This window comes from Lichenostomus cassidix, chromosome 1 (genome assembly GCF_008360975.1).
Source record: "Lichenostomus cassidix isolate B80296 chromosome 1, HeHo_3.0, whole genome shotgun sequence".
Classification (NCBI taxonomy): Eukaryota; Metazoa; Chordata; class Aves; order Passeriformes; family Meliphagidae; genus Lichenostomus; species Lichenostomus cassidix.
The window spans coordinates 76,979,242-76,997,899 of record NC_139479.1 but is presented as its reverse complement, the minus strand read 5'-3'; positions in this window follow the sequence as shown (position 1 = coordinate 76,997,899).

Here is an 18,658-nt window from a genome sequence, read left to right as displayed (position 1 = left end):
AAACATCATGTTGTCAGCTCAGAGTGCAGAAAGGACTGGTTAAACATGGTGATGGGCACAGCTTTATGGGAATCAGGCAGGCAGCAGGGAAAGGGAGTTACAAAAGAAGCAGAGAAAGGGAGTTACAAAGAGCACTACACCAGGGAGGCTTTGTGACCACAGGGATTGGAAAAATGGACAGGAACAAGCTTGGCTAAAACAAGGTGTAGCCAGGGGAATCAAGGAAAAGTTGGTTTAAGCAAAACAGTGGAGGAGAACAAGCCCTCTTCCTGCTTGAAGTTAATGGCAAAATTCTCAGGAAGAGACCTATTATATACTAGGGTTTAATTCTTGCTAAAGGTTGAGCTAACTACTTAGCAAGGCGTTTTAGGTTTTTCTTAACTTAATTTGATAGAACCAGCTATTGACATTGCTTTTAGCAGGACAGCAAAACCCTAGTTCTCTGCTAAGTATTCCTTAACCTAGACCTGGAAAGTAATTTTGCTTTTTCCCAAGGGCTCCCAGATGGCCTTGCAAGAATTTTTCTCTGTTTGGTGGATATCAGAACTTTGTTTAAGTATAGAAGTTCAACCTTCTTCCTGTGTTTTTTGTGTTGCTTGTAATTATTCTGCATTCTTCCAGGACACATTTATTGTAGATGTACTCATATAAACACTAAGTTCAGCTGACAGCCCCTAGAACGGAATGAATAGAGCTACGAACTTCTATTCAGTTATTGACACTTAACTCTGTGTCAGTGGAATAAAGTACAGTCTCTCAATGTCAGGTAAAACTGTATGGATTATTTCTTTAATCTTAAAAAGCCTGGTCTAATGAAAATTAAATATTTCTCTAGCAAATCCATTCTACCCAGACAAGGACTATTTCTCTCACATATTATTTTTTTGTAATTTTTTTTTACTTTCAATATGAGTATATTCACATTACGAGACATGAGCAGAGTTTGGAGGTAGTTACTGTAAAATTAAGGAGCTTGGAAAATTGGACAAACCCTGCTGAGCCATCTCTTGTATGAATTTTGGGATTTGACATGCTTGCCTTCTCCCCACACTTTTTGATGCATCCTTTTATATTGTTCATTTTATGCTTTATAATTATTGTGCATTATATAAAACCGTGAAAATATATTAATAATTAATTATTTTAATTAGTAGTCTCTGTCTCTTCACATTGCATAGTCCAACTTACTCCCTCACCTCTGTAAGGGAGAAGCAAATTACTTTAGGATGGAGGACAAGAACAATTCAGCCTCAGAAGGAGAAATACACGCATGACATAGTAGAGATGAGCAGATGAGAAATGAATGAGTGTGCAAATTTAAGAATAAATTAATAGAAGCAGGATGTTTTGGTAGCATCTTCAATGCATGAAACACCAGGGACATCGAGAAACATTTGTGAAAATGTTTCTTCTGTTACTGTGAGCAGGTTATATATGTGGTGAGTGGAAAGTGGGTGGAAAAATAATTTTGATTTGTTTAGAATACAGTGTAACTTTGCAGCAAAGCTGGCTGTAGAAGCACTGCAGCACATATGTCCCCAGCTCAACTCTGAATCCTCCCAGAAGTGTGCTGTGATGGAAAGGCAAGCTCCGATACTTAAATTACTTGGGATCAAAGCAGGATTTTGCTTAGCTTTTCCCCCCCGTGTAACTATTAAGTATTGTCATCTGTCATTGTTAGAAGAAGTACTTAACAACACTTTAAACATGAGTTATCATTCAGTCTGCAGCAGTAAAAATTGCTAATCAGAAAACCCAGATTGGAGGCTAGCACCTTTCAGGCTGATCTGTGTAATGGAGTTGGATGTGAGAACAGACATTAATTTCAACAATGTGATTATTACAGGTTTTTGGCTTACAAAGATGGTGGTGGTAACTGGAGTACTTTAAGGATAAGACTAAAATATAGCTTCATGTCTTTTACTACTTTACCATGTGGAAGTGCCTATGTCATAATTATGAGAAGCCCTTATCTTGGGCACTGGATAAATGTGGACTGTTGTTCCATTATAAAACAGGGTGACAAAGCATGAAGTGCCGTGCTACCCTTCTAATTCCTTTCCTTACTTGCTACATGACTTCAGGGAGCCTCTGTGTGATGAAGAAGGAGATTCAAGGCTGAATATGGGTGGTGCTGATGTGGGCAGAAGGAGCTGGTGGTGAGGGGGAGCATTCTATGGAGGTGACACGACTCTCAGGATGGGGATAAGGAGCAGAAGGGAGCAGGATTCACTGAAGTCAACAGATAGCAAATTGTATTGAGCAACCTCTGGCAAGGATCTGTACCTCACTGTGAGGCACTAGCAAAGGTTTAACTCCTGTGATCTTGATCTGGGATGACACCAAGCACGTGCATACTGGATGTGTTCTAATACCCAGAAAATGCTTCTCAGAAGACACTGATCAAGGCAGTTTCCAACTGCCCAGCTGTCAACATTTTGCTGCTCGGAGGCCTTGGCTTGAAAGACGGAAGAGGTGTGAGACCTCTTGCAGTGAACAAAAATGAATCCCTGGGCCTCGTGCTGTCAAGCCAAAGGGGAAATTATGTGTCATTTCACATACTTCTATGAATACCTAAGTTAGAATCCTCCAGTAGATATTGTGACTTTTGTTTTCCACATTTGTTTAGATATATCTTTCCCAGATGCACGATGAAGGTCACCAGATTAGTCTTTGTTCACTCACTCCTGTCCAAGCATCTTGATATTTTTCCTGCTCAATTTAATAAGACCAAGTCTGAGGCACAGAGAGAATATAATAGACTATGAGCCAACTGTATGATCAAGTATATTCAGAAACTTCTTATACACGAGATGCCCCTTTGCTTCCTAGCTGCTGTGACATGATTACTGCATTACAGCCCTTTAATAACACAGTGACAGTGAGATCAGTGGTAACTGTAGTATATCAGCTTTATTACTGAAACCTTATGGAGGTCGGACATCCACCTGCTCTCCAAGCAGATGGCCCCCATGTGTACTTTTAATATTTTCTGCTTATTGTATAATTTAACTTTTAATCTAAAAATCCTTAGAGCCATAAAAGTTACGATCCTTTTCTGTGCATAGCACTGCATTAGTAATTTATTCCACTTGTGTGACATTGCTGATCACAGAAGCTGAGGCAGCTCTGTTTTGCCCAGACAAGTGTTTATTCAAGACCCTCTAGAGTGCATTCCTAACTCTTGCTAAAAGCAAGGAGCATGTTTGTGCCTGTACCTATCACAATGGAACTGAATTCACATGTGGGCAATGGCAGATGTCTGGCAGTGTTCACCAGCTGTGGAGCACCCATCACACCAGCCAGATTTGACTGGTCCTTGTCACCTTCTGCTTCTGCCTTGCTGCAAAGTGAATTTGCACTGATTCTTCTGATAACTTGCTTTCATTCATATTACATTCCTCTTTCTCTCCTTTTATCAAGCTAAAAACTCATTCAGGCAATGGTTTGGTTTCTCTGTATTATTTTTTTGTCTGGCGTAGTCTGACCCTGGTCAGAAATGAGACCTTCTGTCCTTTTACAACTACTGCTACTGGTATTACTGCAAAAAATCAATGGCATCATTAGAAAATAAAACTCCTGTGTGCTTTAGTGCAGCTGACACCCAGCTGATACATAGCTACATTAAGACATAGTGATATCATACTTACATATCCTTGTTAGTGCTCCTAGAATGATAATATGGACCTGGATTCTCAACTGCTCTTTTTAATTTCCCTAGCGAAGGGAGTTGCTCTTGCTCAGAAATCAGAATAGGTTATCAGCATTATCTATGAATATATGAACTTGAACTGCCTTCTCTGCCTTACTGGATTTGAATTTTTGCAGTGTAACACCTACATCAAGTAAGAACACTGTTGTCTACATAGACTTGGTAGGCAACAGGCAGGTCATCATCAGAGCAGAAGCATTTAGTGAATGTGCTTATTAAATTGGTTTTTTTTTATTGCATTATGACTACAGACTTTAGAAAGTAGAAATTGCATACTTTTACAGATTGACTTCAGGCTTTGAATGCCCATTTTTAGTTCACTTACCTAGTGGATGAAATTGCATCTCATGATAGCCTCATTGCTTCTTCTGTCCCAAGGGAGGTAATAGTCATCTCATGTATCTGCCTTTCCATGTTATCCAGTCCCAGATGTTTTCTATCCTACTAATCTACAGGCTTTAAACAAATGAACAACAAAAAAAAAGAAAATGGTAAAATGTTCTGGAAGGGAAAGACATGTAACTAACAACTTATAGCTCATTGCTTAGTCTTAGTATTTTCAAAGTTAATTTTTGGGTTCTTTTTAGTAAGTTGGGTCAGCTGAAAGCAAAGCGGGTGAATTTCAAATGGAGTATGAGTCCAGGCTGCCCTGAAAAAACTGGGACCCCATAGCTCTGAGAGAATAATACAACTGCAAAGACTTTGTCAACATGTAGTACCAGTACTGTCAGTGCTGAGTTAAGGTTGCTATCTATCAAGATAGATAGAGGACTTTTTTTTCCAACGGCTAATGTTATCCTTAGGTTCTAATTTCTTTCTACTAATGCCTTACTTATGTTTATTCATCAAACAGAACAGGTTTTGATCTGCCAATGCTGATTTTACTTTCATCTTTCTACTTTCAGCAAGACTTGTGTCTGGGCTGGGAGTTGTTAAAAATCAGCCCTACAAGTTCAGGTTCAGATGTTTCCCTTTCTGCTTCCCTGCAGAAAAGCAGAGATAGTGTCTTAGACCATAGTTCCTGAATAGGATCCTGGCTCAAATAACTTTTTCATAGCTGAGCACAGAGACATTGAGCCCTTTATCCCCTGAATAACCCTGCCATGGTCATAGTGTAAGCCCTTGCTGACTTGATAGGAACTTGGATTGTTATGAACCCATCCAGTGACCAACCCACTTCAACATGCTCAGAGAAGCATCTTAACAGTGCAGCTGGTAAAATGTGAAATGATTTGTAAGTGCAAGATAGAAGGAAATGTAGCTAAAGTGGAGAACAATGAAGTATATTCCATCTACAACTGTGATAAAAAATATGTGTGTGATTTTACATATATAGTTGGCCCTGTGGTCTGAAGACTGTTGTGGAGAGGTCTTCTGTGACATTATCTGTAGAGAAACAGAAAGCTAAGGCCAAATCAGCCCTCTTTCACTTAGGTATTGTCTATACACTGAGAATAGTTCACTTGTTCTGGTAAAAATTCATTCAGTTGTGAGGAATGGGGCTGTGGAATTTGACCACTTAAAAAGGATGAGAAAATACATTCAAAAAATACTTTATAGGGCCAGAGAGAGGGGAGGTGACTGGATCAAAGGGAATTTCTGTTGTCTAATTATTAACTTTCTGAGTTTAATTTTGTGTTCCATTTCCTCTTCAGGAAAGCATTTTTGTTTCATATTTAGACCCAGATATATGAAGTTGTTGCTGCCAAATCCCTGTTTGGGGAAATGTTTGATATTCTGTTTCTGTGTGAATGCTGAAGTGATAGCATTTTTGCTAACCTTTGAAGGAATTTATCAATATTTTAAACAGGCTTTATTTGCTGTCAGCACAACTTACCTGATTGGTTGTATGTCTATCTGTAAATAAACTGAGCCACATAATAAAGCCCATGAGTGTGTTTATACTGACACAGGCAGAACATGGATGAAAACAAGATTTTGCTCCTGCACAACGTATTTACTAGTTAATTTCATTAAAGGTGATATGACGAGAGGAGAAGGTCTGTCTCAATATCAAAGAATGACAAAAGGCAGGTAGACATCATGTGAAGAAGTATGTGGGGTTTGGAGCTCAATCAGATAAAGAGAAAAAGTGAGATATTTGGGAATTAGTCAATCCAGACGGACAACAAACCTTGGCACAGGGGAGGAGGGACAGGTTAATGGAGCATGTGGCACTATATGCACTACCATGGTTTCAAAATTGCCATTCTATGGTACTTTATCTTAGAGATTAGAAAATCAATATTTACTTAAATATATGGTGCATTGCTAGCAAATAAAAGTAGAACAGTGTTTTTTTCCTTCTCAATGGGAAGTGACTGGTAATTAGTCATTGAGATGGAATCAGGGGTGGGAAATCTATGACCATAGCTTTTCAGGCTGAGGCTTGTGGGTCTCCATGACTAAGTGACAGACAATAACCAAGATTTTGTTGCTTGTGAGTCCAATTAGTGAGAAGTCTGTGGCATCATCAGCATTCTTCAGTGTCCAGTCTGCGGAACCTCTCTCCTGTGGGGAAGTACCTTTTGTAAATGAAGAGCTAATAAAATATTCCATGGTAAACACATTTTCCTGCTCAGAGAATTTCAGGACAAATTAATTGGTGCTTGTATGGACTTTTAGGGCCATATACTTTTAGTACTGGGTTCACAGTGGTTATCATAATCTAATCATAAAAATTTAAATTAGGCTTCCAACAGTGAGCATTTTAATCCAAGATAGCTGGAAAATAGCTCCTCTGCAGTGTTCTTAATTTACTTAAATAAATTTGTCAGCATTATATATGTGTTATGCAATTACTTTATGTAATATATTATTACTATTTCCTTAATATAGTGATATTAAGTGTATTTTTGCATATTCATAGCTGTGCATAACAATCATAACAACCACTAAGAAATGATGTGATAGGACATTGCCTATCAGTGTACATTTCCCATTTGGAGCCAAGAGACAAGACAGCATAATGGATTTTTTTCAGAGTTTAATGAGTTCCTGTGAAGTTCAAGGTAAAACACAGGACTGGCACTCAGGAAGCTGGATCTTGCATATAAGTGGTTTGGGCAAGGGAGAATTTACTGTATACCTACAGAGGCAGGTTTTCTCCTAATTCCTTCAAGCTCATATGGAAAGGATGAGGACTCCAAGGACCTTGCACAGAACTAGGTTAAGTCTGACAAGAGGACAAGTGACAACCTCTACAGCTAAATGCTATAGGCCACATAACTCTAAATTATCTTTATGGACACTCTGCAGAAGCCATTTATAAGCCAAAGCAAATTAAAGGACACATCTAGAGAGGACGTATTAATGCAAATGCAGTCAGAATTAAGGTTTTATCTAAGCATGGGATAATCCTTATGAGAGATGCTTTGTATGGATAAACCTTGCAACTGTTTGTGATGTAAAAGCAAAGGCAAAGCAGGGTTATCGTGGAATGAGAAGCATGTAAAATAGAGGACACTGCAGACAGAGCAGCTGGAGCTGTGAATTCTTCAGGCACTGCCAAAGTGGGACTAGAAAGTGCCCTTGTGTGTCTGTCTCTGGCAGCAATGTCAGGAGATGCTATCTCCACTGGCGATTTCTGCCCCAGGCTTTCTTTATGCAAAGCCCATCCTTTTTTTCCCCCAAACATCTCCTTTTCGTGTACTCAGTGATCTTTTCCCTCATTCTAGGCTCTGTCAGGCTGGCTGGTGGGAAGGTGTGTCACTGGCCGCTATTCCCTGTCCCTCTGGAGCTGCTCTGGTGCACTGCCAGCCCTCTGGTGCTGGGCTGTTTGCAAGGGCACAAGGCTCACTTTGGCCCACAGTTCTGCAATCTCGCCGTTGAGTTCCTCCAAGACTCATGGGTTAACACCACCTGGTCTCAAGGATTTATGGAGACCTCATTTGTCTGCTTGGTCTGAGACTTCTGTATATTTACTTCAAGTTCATCTCACTCTTTTGACCAATCTGCTGGAAAGGTGTTGGGTCTCAAGAGCTCCCCATTGTCTTCAAAAGTAAAAAACAGTGCAAGGAAATAAAAGAGCTTCCCAGTTGTTCCCTTATTTTCCCCTCATGCTCCTTTTACACCTTTACCATCTCTCTGCTGTAACTGGTCTGATTCTGAATTTTCATGTATTTGAAGGAGTAGAGTAAGGAGAGCAAAGCATTTTCCAAGTTATTTTTAAATTATCAGTATTTCTGCTTTACATTTGACCCACCATGTTTTATGGGCTTTTCTGTTCTCCTAATTTGAACCAATGTCCTATTTTTTAAATACCAACCAATTTGCCAGTTCCTTTCCTATTGAGCTATGCGAGTTGTTTTCTTGAACTGCCTTTTCTTTTTGAATCATGACACATCTTAATATCTGATGCACTACTTTTGAGGCTTAACTCATTTTTATATAGTTCCATCTATTCAAGCTGAATATCCATGTGCTGGAGGATATTATGAAAAAAATGTGTGGACTTCTCTTAGGTGCACTGACAATTTTGTCATAATATTTTTATCCTTTTTCACTTAATATTATCCACCTCACGGAGGCAGCTCCTCTGCCTTTACCTACTAACATATTTTTCCTGTAGGTTTTGTTACTTGATAACATGGTATCCATCTGTTTTTTCTTCTCCATCATGTGGCTGAGATGCCTATTATAGAATCATGGAATGTTTGGCATTGGAAAGGATTTTAAAAGATCAGTTAATTCCAACCTCCCTGCCCCGTGGCACTCACTAGATTATTATTTAGTCTGAGCATTTTTGTTCTTCCATCTTTTTGGTTTTAGGTTTTTAGTACTGGTGTAGAAACATTTGGAAGTTCTGCCCTCATCCTGTCACCTGAAACTGGCATGAACCAGTAGAATGGCACTAAAAGGGGCCTAATTCACCTTCCTTATTTATCATGCTTATGCTGCAATTATTCTACCATGTTTCTCAGAGGTGCACTGAGCACTAGCCACAACCAGCCCATAGGTCACATAAAGCTGAAAGAGGAGCTCTTCTGCTGTCAGCTTTTCTTCTGCTCCTACTGTAAGCACTCCTTCATGATGTAGTGAGTTTTAGTGCCAGCAGCCTGACTGTATTATGATTAAAATGCATTTCATTTTTCTTGTTCAGGTTTTCCCAGTTCCTGAAATGCCTATCATCTCTTTCACTCACAGAGATGGTGGATTTTTGCCTGCGTCTTTGATTTCATGCCTGTAGCTGTCAGTATTTTCAGAGAATGCTTTCAATAAAGCCCTGTCACCCCAAATTAAGCCTCCAGAACACCTCCCTTGCCCCTCCTTGCGTTAATCTTAATAACACAGATAATGACAATGACAGTTCATTTTGTGCACCCCAAGTACCTGTGGGAATCTCATGGGATCTGCTGAAGTTGCCCTCCCACAGACACATGTCAGCACAAAGGATGACACTGCTGAGGTGAAAATAATCTGACAATTCATAGTCTTCATACAGGAACCTTTGTTCTGTTTGTTGCTTCACTTCAACTCTTCTGTCCTCAAGAGAATAGACTTGCCACTTGGGCAGGTAATCCATGTTCATCTATGCTAGGAGCAGTGAACAGGGGTTTTTTTGAAGTTTGTATTAGTTTAGCTTCTCCTTTGAAGAACTAATTAATATTACACTTTCTTTAGTAAAACTGGTTAGCAGTTTGTTAGAAATAATCAAGAACATGAGAGAAAACTAAAACCCCACAAAACAAGCAGTAAGGTGATATGCTGCACCTTATGCTCATGCAGCATAGACCCTTAGAACAAACCCTGCTGTACACAGTGTTCTCTTGGTTATTCAGCCATTACCTATGAACCTCTCCTGGGATTGGGCAAGGGTTGCCTCCTCATCAGGATCAAAAATTGTGCCACCCCAGTTCCACTTGCACTTTGCTAACCTTCCTTTGAATAGCAGATTCACAGCAGCTCATCAAAGCAGCTTCATCTGGGCCAGACAGCACTCACAATCATGTCCAAAATCCTGGACCAGCACTTAATCATCCCTAATCATACAAGCCAAAACTCCCCAAATTTTCTTTGCTCCCTGATCCCCAGTCCCAAACTGCTCTTTTTCCTCCTACATCTCCCAAGAAAAAGTGCTCTCCAGAGCTTCCTGCTCACCATCATCTGTTTTCTGTGCTTACCCATCTGTTCTGCTAGTACAAGAGTGACACTTGCTAAGGGTCAGGGCTATGGTTCTTGTACAGAACTCATCACTTGCATTTAAATCTCTCATGTCTTCTAGAAAACAAAAGCTCTCTGGTCACCACCAGTATTAAGCCTTCTTTTATTTACCTTCTGTTCATGGATGCTCAACATCTTTAAATTCAGACTGTTGGGAACATCTTTAATTCAGAGTTATTGCTTAACAAGTCGTCACAAGATTCTTGTCTCTCAGACATGTGGAACAGGTTCCCCAGGGCAGTGGTCACAGCACCAACCTGACAGAGTTCAAGAAGCATTTGGACAATGCTCTCAGGCACATGATGTGACTCTTGGGGTGTCCTGTGCAGAGCCAGGAGTTGGACTCGATGATCCTTGTCGGTCCCCTTTCAACTCAGGATGTTCTATGATTCTGTGTTCTCCTAATAGTGCTGCTCAGCTGGACTACTAGGACTGTGTAGAGCTCCTAATGCCAGCTGCACTTTGTATATATAGGTAGACTTGGTGTTGTGATACAAGAAAAGAAATGTAGAATAACTTTGCATTAATTTTTACTATTAAAAATGAATCTAGACAGTTCAGCAGACAATGTGTATTAATTAATATATTAAATAAGACATCAAGGAGATAAATGAAAAGCAGAGGAGTACAATGACCCTTTGCAGTCTCTTCTTCTCCCTGCCCTTTAAACATGCAACACTGTTCATTTTCAGAGGCTTCATTAAATTAGTTCTTCATTAATTGTGATGTTTCCTTCCTTATTGTCTGTTTCAGCCTTGTGGCTATGGTACTCATAGTGCTTCCAGTGCTGACACAGTCAACTAATAATAGAAATGCTGATCACTGTAATCTCAGGTGCAGGAAAAGTCCCACAGGTCAAATTGACCTTTAGTGTAGTCCCAAAGTTTCCCTGGGGCAAGTTTGACATCTTGCATAGCAGTTCATCTGCCCTGCACAGTTCCTATTCAAAGGGAAATCTGATTGTTTAGATCATGGTTTAGACAAGTGTTCCAGTAAGTTGCCTCTTCTTTCTTGAGTTATGTGTTCACTTTCTCCCAACACTGCTGTTGTTCTGACAATAATGAAAGCAGCTGGAGTAGGTAGTTTTTACCAGGCATCCTAATACTGTTATTTTAGAAGCTTCATTTATTTGCTTGGTGTCTCTGTGGTGCTGAGATAGTAAGTAGGCATATCTCAAGCTGATATCGGAGAAGTTTTACACAATCAAAATGAAACAGGCATTTTTTTCCTTCTCTTTTCAAATTCTGACATTGTGAAAATCAATTGAGTTACAAGTATGAGTGGAATTATAACCTTTTTTCTTCCCCTCATGCTGGTTTATGTAACTATACTTGATCTGAATTATAGCCTGTCATTGCTGCCTACATAACACCAAATTTTTGCTGTTTTTTCATAGTATTTGCTGAAAGAAAAACCTTATGGATTAATAACCCAAATTTGAAGGCTAGGCATACCCTCTTCTACTGGTTTATAGGATAATCTAAGTCAGTTTTGATGGGGAAATAGCATTTTTATTTTTAAGATTTAAGAGGTGTAGCTGCTGTCACATATGGGTGACAGTAAGAAAATTTTAAGACAAAATATTATAGCTCTAATAACCCCCTGCTTCCACTAAAAGCAAATAGGGGAATAGATTAATGCCTCATTATTTAGGTACCTAAAAGTTAGATTTGTACAAGATTCTTCATTTGTCATGGTAGACTTGTCTGATCTGTAGATAGCCATCTAAAATACAACACAATGGCCCCATAGGGGTGGGGTTATTCCATCTGCTGACTGTTCAACGTCTGGAGTGAAATGAAGCTACTCACAGCTGCTCCGGAGGGCATTGACAGGTCCTACAAGCTCTCCTCCCTACCTGGGGTTTGGTGCCTGTGCTTAAGGCAAGCCCTGACCAGAGCAGCAATTCCTGGGATCTGGCAGCTGGGTGTGCCCACACTGGGTCACAGCAGTGCCTCTCCCTGGCAGTGTTCCATCCCCACCCTATCCTTCCGTGGCATCCCCTCAGACCTCTGTAACTGCAGGTTTCTCTGTCTGTCCCTGGGCTGTAGCACCATCCCTGTTCCCTCTCTGCTCTTCTGGCTGGGTCCTGTGGGATTATCCTGTGTTGGGAAGAGCCATCACTGTTGGCCCCTGGCTTGGCTGACCTCACCCCACAGCTGCTCCCATAGACCTATCTTAGGTTTCCAAAACACATTCATAAGTGTGTGCAAGGCAAAATCACCATTCATATAAAGCTGGGAAATGCACCACAGTTGCAATGCTGAAATATTTTAAAAATCCTAGCCTTTACAAAGGCCCAAGATTTTAAGAAAAGGTTACAGATTTTACATACCCAGTCCAGTACAACTTATATATTCCTGATTAGAAATGGCATGGCTCTTGGGAAATCTGGTCCTTGAACATATCACAGAAATTGGACATCCAAAATCAAATCATGGTAATTTTCAGTAATTTCTGGGGAAAAAAACCAAAAACAAAAGCGGCCTATAGATGCAGGGAAATAAAGTTACTAAAGTTACTAGCAGTTGCAAGTGGTTAATACTTCTGAAAAAAATGAACTGCTGAGGCTGATGCTCAAATATTGATTTCTCTTCCTAAACTTAGGCAGCCAGTTCTGAAGATGTTGGCTAATTACCATAACACCTGAAAAAGTGTCCTGATTTTCAGAGACTCTAAGACTTTTGTATCTCATTAAAATCAATACCTTGAATAATAACTGCTACTGTTTTGCAGAATTATTTTGGATGCTGAAATATGTATTAGTGTCTTTACATCTCAGGCAGATAATCATGCCCTTATGTGTGCCATTTATTCACAGGCATGTGAATGTCTGGGTGTTAGACGTGAAAGACTTAGGCTGTTGCTTATTAAATACATCTGACCTAGAGAAAATAAATTGAATCTAAACAGAGAGAAACAAGGGAGAGAATTGATGTGGGATGGATCTTTAACTTTTTTTCTCATGTAACCCCAAAAATACTAAACAAAGTTTCCAAATTCATTAGAAACTTTCTTTTCTTACTGATTTGGATGGAAGCAGAATCTTCAAATTTTTAAAAAATGAAATGAAGAGACAAAGTTGAACCTTTCTCTCTCAAAAAGCTTTTACCTCTTGGCTATATATTGCATACAGTTAGAAGCCCATACAGTACTAATTCTGTGTGTATATGGTGGAAACAATATTGATGTGGACATCAGGCAACATTTCTTTACTAAGAGGGTCGTCACACACTTGAACAGTCTTCCTAGAGAGGTGGTTGATGCCCCAAACATGCCAGTGTTTAAGAGGCATTTGAACAATGCTCTTAACAATATAATTTCGCTTGAATTGGTCAGGCAGTGGGTCTGGATCATTGTAGGTCCCTTCTGACTGTACTATTCTATTCTATTCTATCCATTCCATTCCATTCCATTCCATTCTAATATTAAATTAAATTATTATTTCCATCTTTGCAATCTAACTTTGCTTTTTAAGTACCTAAATGAAAAAACAAAAAAACCCCAACTAGTTAAATTTACCATGTCTTTTTAAGGCCAAGTGAAGGCATGAAGTTGAAATGCTGAGAGACCCTTATTGTTACAATGCAGACAGGAACAGTGACACTTCAATGTTTGTAATATTAAATTTTTTCTAGATAAACACTAAAGGAAAGCAGAAGACAAAAACATCTGTTTCAGCCTGGGGACATACATTGATGCTGCTCAGTGTTACCACTGGCACATCAACTAATCATACAGACATTGCTAAAACAAAGATTGCTTTTTAATCCTACAGAAGCATTGTATAATAAAAGCTTCAATAGCCTGCAAACATATTTGACATTGACACACAATGCCAATAAATAAAAGCCATACAATAGATTGTGAGCTGTAAATGGGTGAGCAGAAACGGAACTCAGTGTAGTTTTCTATCAGTCACCTGCTATTTCTGAAGCAGGAAACAATAGAAATGACCTAGTGCTCTATTTCCTGTGCCAAAAGAAGTATTCATTGAAATTTTTTTAAACATATTGTAGGGAAATGAATATTTTATATTCACACTATTTGCAGCTCACAGAGCTCAGGTGATTTAGAAATAATGCTGCATCAACTTTCATGCAAAAGGCCCTTGAAGATGAGCTGAGTGCAATCTAGCACTGAGAGACGATTAGCTATTTTGAAGAATAAAGAATACCCTGTCCTTCATCATTAGATTTGATTTTGTTCACCAGCCCATGACAGAGCCTACAATTGGTATGGACATACTGCAATGTGTGCAAATTGTTTTTGTTAAAGACTTGGGACTAATGAAACAAATTGCCCTGAGTGACACCAACTATTTTTGCCTACATTAGTTCTCTGATTTTGTGTTAATGCTTCCTGATTACAGTAATTTCCACAACTGGCACTTTATTTCTATTTTTTTATAGGAGATATAGGTATTCCCTAAATTAAATGGTTTTGATGGCATGAAGCTGAGTTATTCAACAGAACCCTCAGGACTCTTTTCGCAATGGTGCCACATATTGGCAGCTTCAACTGATAAAAGTTTAAATACTAGAAGTCTTCAGTTTGGGATAGTAATGAAATCAATTCAGTGGGAACTGAGGAAAACAACTGCCTCAATTTTATGCAAAAAAAGAAAAGAGCACTCACTTCTAACCTTTCCCTTAGTGTTCTTTGCCTCTGCTCAAACAAAAAAGCTTCAAGATGGGCTATCTCTACTATATGAAAATATTTTTTTTGGTGAAATATTCTGGGAGGAGTAGGTAAAATGACTGTGTGCAAAACATGTTACCAAACCCTTGCTTAAGGGGTGCCAGCACCTATTAAAAAACCTCCTAGGCCAAGTACTTTCCAGAAATTATGATTTTTAACTTGGCAAGGATTTGGAAATAGTCAGTGTTGCAGATATAGGACTTTGGCTGGACCATGAAGACCTTGATCACCTTGCAGAAGCATCCCAGGTCCTGCATGGATGAGACTTGTATCCTCTGGCAGTGCAGGCGACATGCAGCTCTGGGGCAATTCTGGCTGCACGAGAATAAGGGAGCAGGAATACTGTCCCTCTTACAAGACCTAGAGAAGAGGGCACTGTAAGGTTTATGTGCTGTGTAACTGTCCATGTTCTGCCTCTGCCTGATAGCTTTCTTTGCAGGTCTTTATCTCTTCTTCAAATCAATGATAAGAACATGTAAGCATGTAATGCTTTCCACTTTATCACAAAGAAGTACAAGGGCAGAGGGTTCCAGGTCCTAAGGGACCATATGCACGATTCTTAATACAATACAAACCAGTGTGAAATCTTGTGGTACTGGTGACTGTAAATTGCCGTTTTTTTGGGGTTTTTTTGTTTTTTTTTTAATAGTAGTAACAAAAAAATATAAGATTACAAGGTAATGAAGCGTTAAAATAATTCTGGAGAACAAAAAATATTTTCTTGCTTTCAAATTCAAAGCAATTTAAGACCACCTGATTATGTAAACCAACGAATGAGACTGTTTTAAGAAGAAAAAGTAATGGGCCAAGGTCATCTTCCCATTTTGCTGACTTGTAATGTGTTGCAATTGATAATTTTGAATGGTATTTGTGTAAAGAGTCAGACATGTAAGGGGATTTTGCTGATTGTGTGAAGCGTTTTAAATGGAAATACAAGGCAAAATCTCCAGTTGGTTTCACTCTGTTCTGATAGCACGAGAATGAGGCTCTGTCGTGGTTTAACCCCAGCTGGCAACAGGCATCCGTTCACCTTTCTCTTTCATGAATTGGAGCTTAAGTATATGGATGGTAGCTCTGCTTGATTGGGAATCAGTTCTGCCCTGCACTGAATTTGATCAGAATTGCAGCTCTTAGAGAATGCCCAGACTGAGAAATATGAAGAGATTCAGTGGTACTGCAAATTTCCTGGTGCCTCTTTGCTGAGTGAGTGTGTTATATACCAGTGAGCATCATGGAGTTCATCCTACCAGCTTTTCTGAAGTGCCTTTATCTTTTCCTAAACACATCAAACCACATTTCTTGAGGGGAATCCTGGTTTCTTCTTTTCAGCAGTGTGCGATATGAAATGCAAAAACATTTATTTAATGAAATACATTTAAAAACCCCATTTGATTTAATGGCTCCTTCCTCCTGGGGGCTGCAGTAACATGCCTGTGATTTAACTGAAGTCTGTTTGGCAAGCTAATTTACAAATAGTCCAGTCCTGTATGGTGAGTAGTGAACTCAGCTCCAGTAGGTCTTGGATTAATGCCATGACAATATGTTATGCCAGTGGATGTTCTGGAAATGATAGGTACTCCTAGAAACAAATCATATAGATGCACATTTTGCATGGTTTGTTGGGTTGTTTTTTTTTTTTTTTTCTGGTTGGGTTTGGAGTTTTTGTGTCTGTTTGTTTTAGGTTTTATTTTTTCTTAAATAAATATTTGGCTACCTTGGGTGCATCTCAGGTATGGGTCCCAAAGAGAAGTATAAGAAGCTCCAGGAGTATGTTATGGCCTTTCTCCTGTTTAATAAATGTGAAATAAACCACTAATAATTCAGGCCATTGTAGTTAAGTGAACAATAGTGTATTTAGGAGCGTAAGAAGTACATGGTCAAAGTTGAATTTTAAAAGATTCTCAGAGACTTGGCATGTTAAAACAATTCCTTGGCAAAACAGTTGCTAGGCATATGCTATAGAAAAATGCTGATGGTGCCATTAGGCCATCTAGACTTCCCCTTTGTACATAGATGATGTAACTGCTGCTGGTGTAACTGAATGGTTGCAATGGGTTCGTGGGGTGGAATCCATCTAACTGGAGATGGCTACACCTGGGTTGGGCTCCCTGTCCTAAGAAAGAGACATTTGTGAGCACAGTCCAATTCATCATTAAACACATTGGTCAAATATACAAACTGAAACAGGTTAAATATATTTTACAATAAGTGACCTAGTGTAGACATGAATTAATTTCTGGTCAGTTCTTGATATGTACCATAGTACATGTTCTGTTGAAAAACCAAGCCCAAATAATATAAAATATTCTGGAGGATTGGTCTTCATAAATCTAATCTATTTTTGACACTGTCTCTGCTGTGAGCAGGGGATAGGACCAAATGACCTTGTAAGGTTCCTTCCAAGCTAAATTTTTCTATGATTATAATAAGATTTATAAGAATCAAGAAATTCAAAATGAAGTTTTAAAATGCAGTTTGAACTGTTCCTCTCAGCTCTTGTCTTTACAATGTCAGGTCTCAAACTAAAGCATTTTAAAATTTGTAGGATAAGAAGCCATGAGCAGCTGGTGGGCTTGATGGACCAGGTTTATTTTGTAAAGTATTTCCCTGGCTGAGGATGTTGAATAGCATTACAAGGAAAATCCTATTGACACCATGTTATTTGAGTTCTATATTCATGGCAATTATAATGGACCTGAGTCTGAACTTCTCCCTGGGGCAAAATTCCTCTTGAAAGAAGCAAGTGCTGCTGACCTTTATCCTTTAAGAGATTATATTGTCAAAATAATCTCATGTTCCTGGACACAGCCTGAACTCAGCCTGTGAAGTTTCAAAATACGTGATTAATTCAACTTTGGAGGTTTTAGCTGCTAGCTTACTCATGCTAGAGTGGCTAGGAGATTAAAAGCTGTGCTCTTCACCTCTGTTTACACGACTGGGTAGGATGAGGGAGCTGGAAACACAAATAAAAGGATTACTGCTAGCACAGCATGCAGTTTATGGCAATCCTGCTGGTGTGCATCTGCCTGGGTTCCCAAAATGTATGGGCAGAAGATTAAGTGGGTATTACTTGCGGCTTGGTCACCCTTCAGGTCTTCTGGAGGCTAAACTGAAGGTACTGCAACTCTAATCTACCTCCTCACCCTTTCAGAATTCTCATTCATAAGGCAACAGTTGAAATCAGATAATAAAAGCAACAGGACACCACTTCTGCCTGAATTTATGATTGGAAGCTGTTTCTAAGATATGGCTGCTGGAATTGAGAGTCTGTATAAAATTTACCTCCTCAAACAAAAACAAACCCAGTCCCTGAATATTAACTAAGAAAGAAATTGCAGTATCTGCAAATCCTCCCTTAGTGCTTTCATTAACATTACTAATATTTGTTTCTTGAGACATGAGAAAAAGATCATGAATACCAGCTTTGATCACCAGACTCAGAGCTGTAAATCCTCTTGGTGATGTTCTATGTCTTGTCTGATAGATGATACTGAAATTTTCTGAATAACTTCTGTAAATTCTTCAATCCAAATACTACTAAGACTGCAGCACTGTAAAATGGCTTTAGATGGAGAATTTTGCCAGAAGAAAAACAAATTGCTGCTTTAGTACAAAAGATTTGGATGGCTGAGTCTGAGTTACTCAGCCTAAGCTCCTTCCATTAGATCTATTTAGGATTCAATTTTAGAATGGCATGAGCAGCTTCAATCAGTGGCCAACATCGGAGCACTTAGTGCCCCTTGAGAAGCACGAGGGTCTCCTGCCAGGGCACAGCTCTGGCAGTCATTTGAGAGATTTTCATCACTTTGCATGTGTCTCAGGTATTTTTTGAGAGCTCAGGTGGCACTGGAGTCTTATTTGTGGACAGTGAAAACAAACGCTGTACCTCATGTCTGTCATAAAAAGAGTCAGGAATTAGTAGGTCCAGTATTTATATCTATCAATCTGCTGTCAAAGTTGGAGGTAACAATACCCCACACTGTCTTCTAGGGGACTGGCTTAAGTAAGAACATGATGTGAAAACTAAGCCTACTGAGTCAGGATTGGTTTTAATTGATAGTATCTTGTCTATAGCCTTTTAAA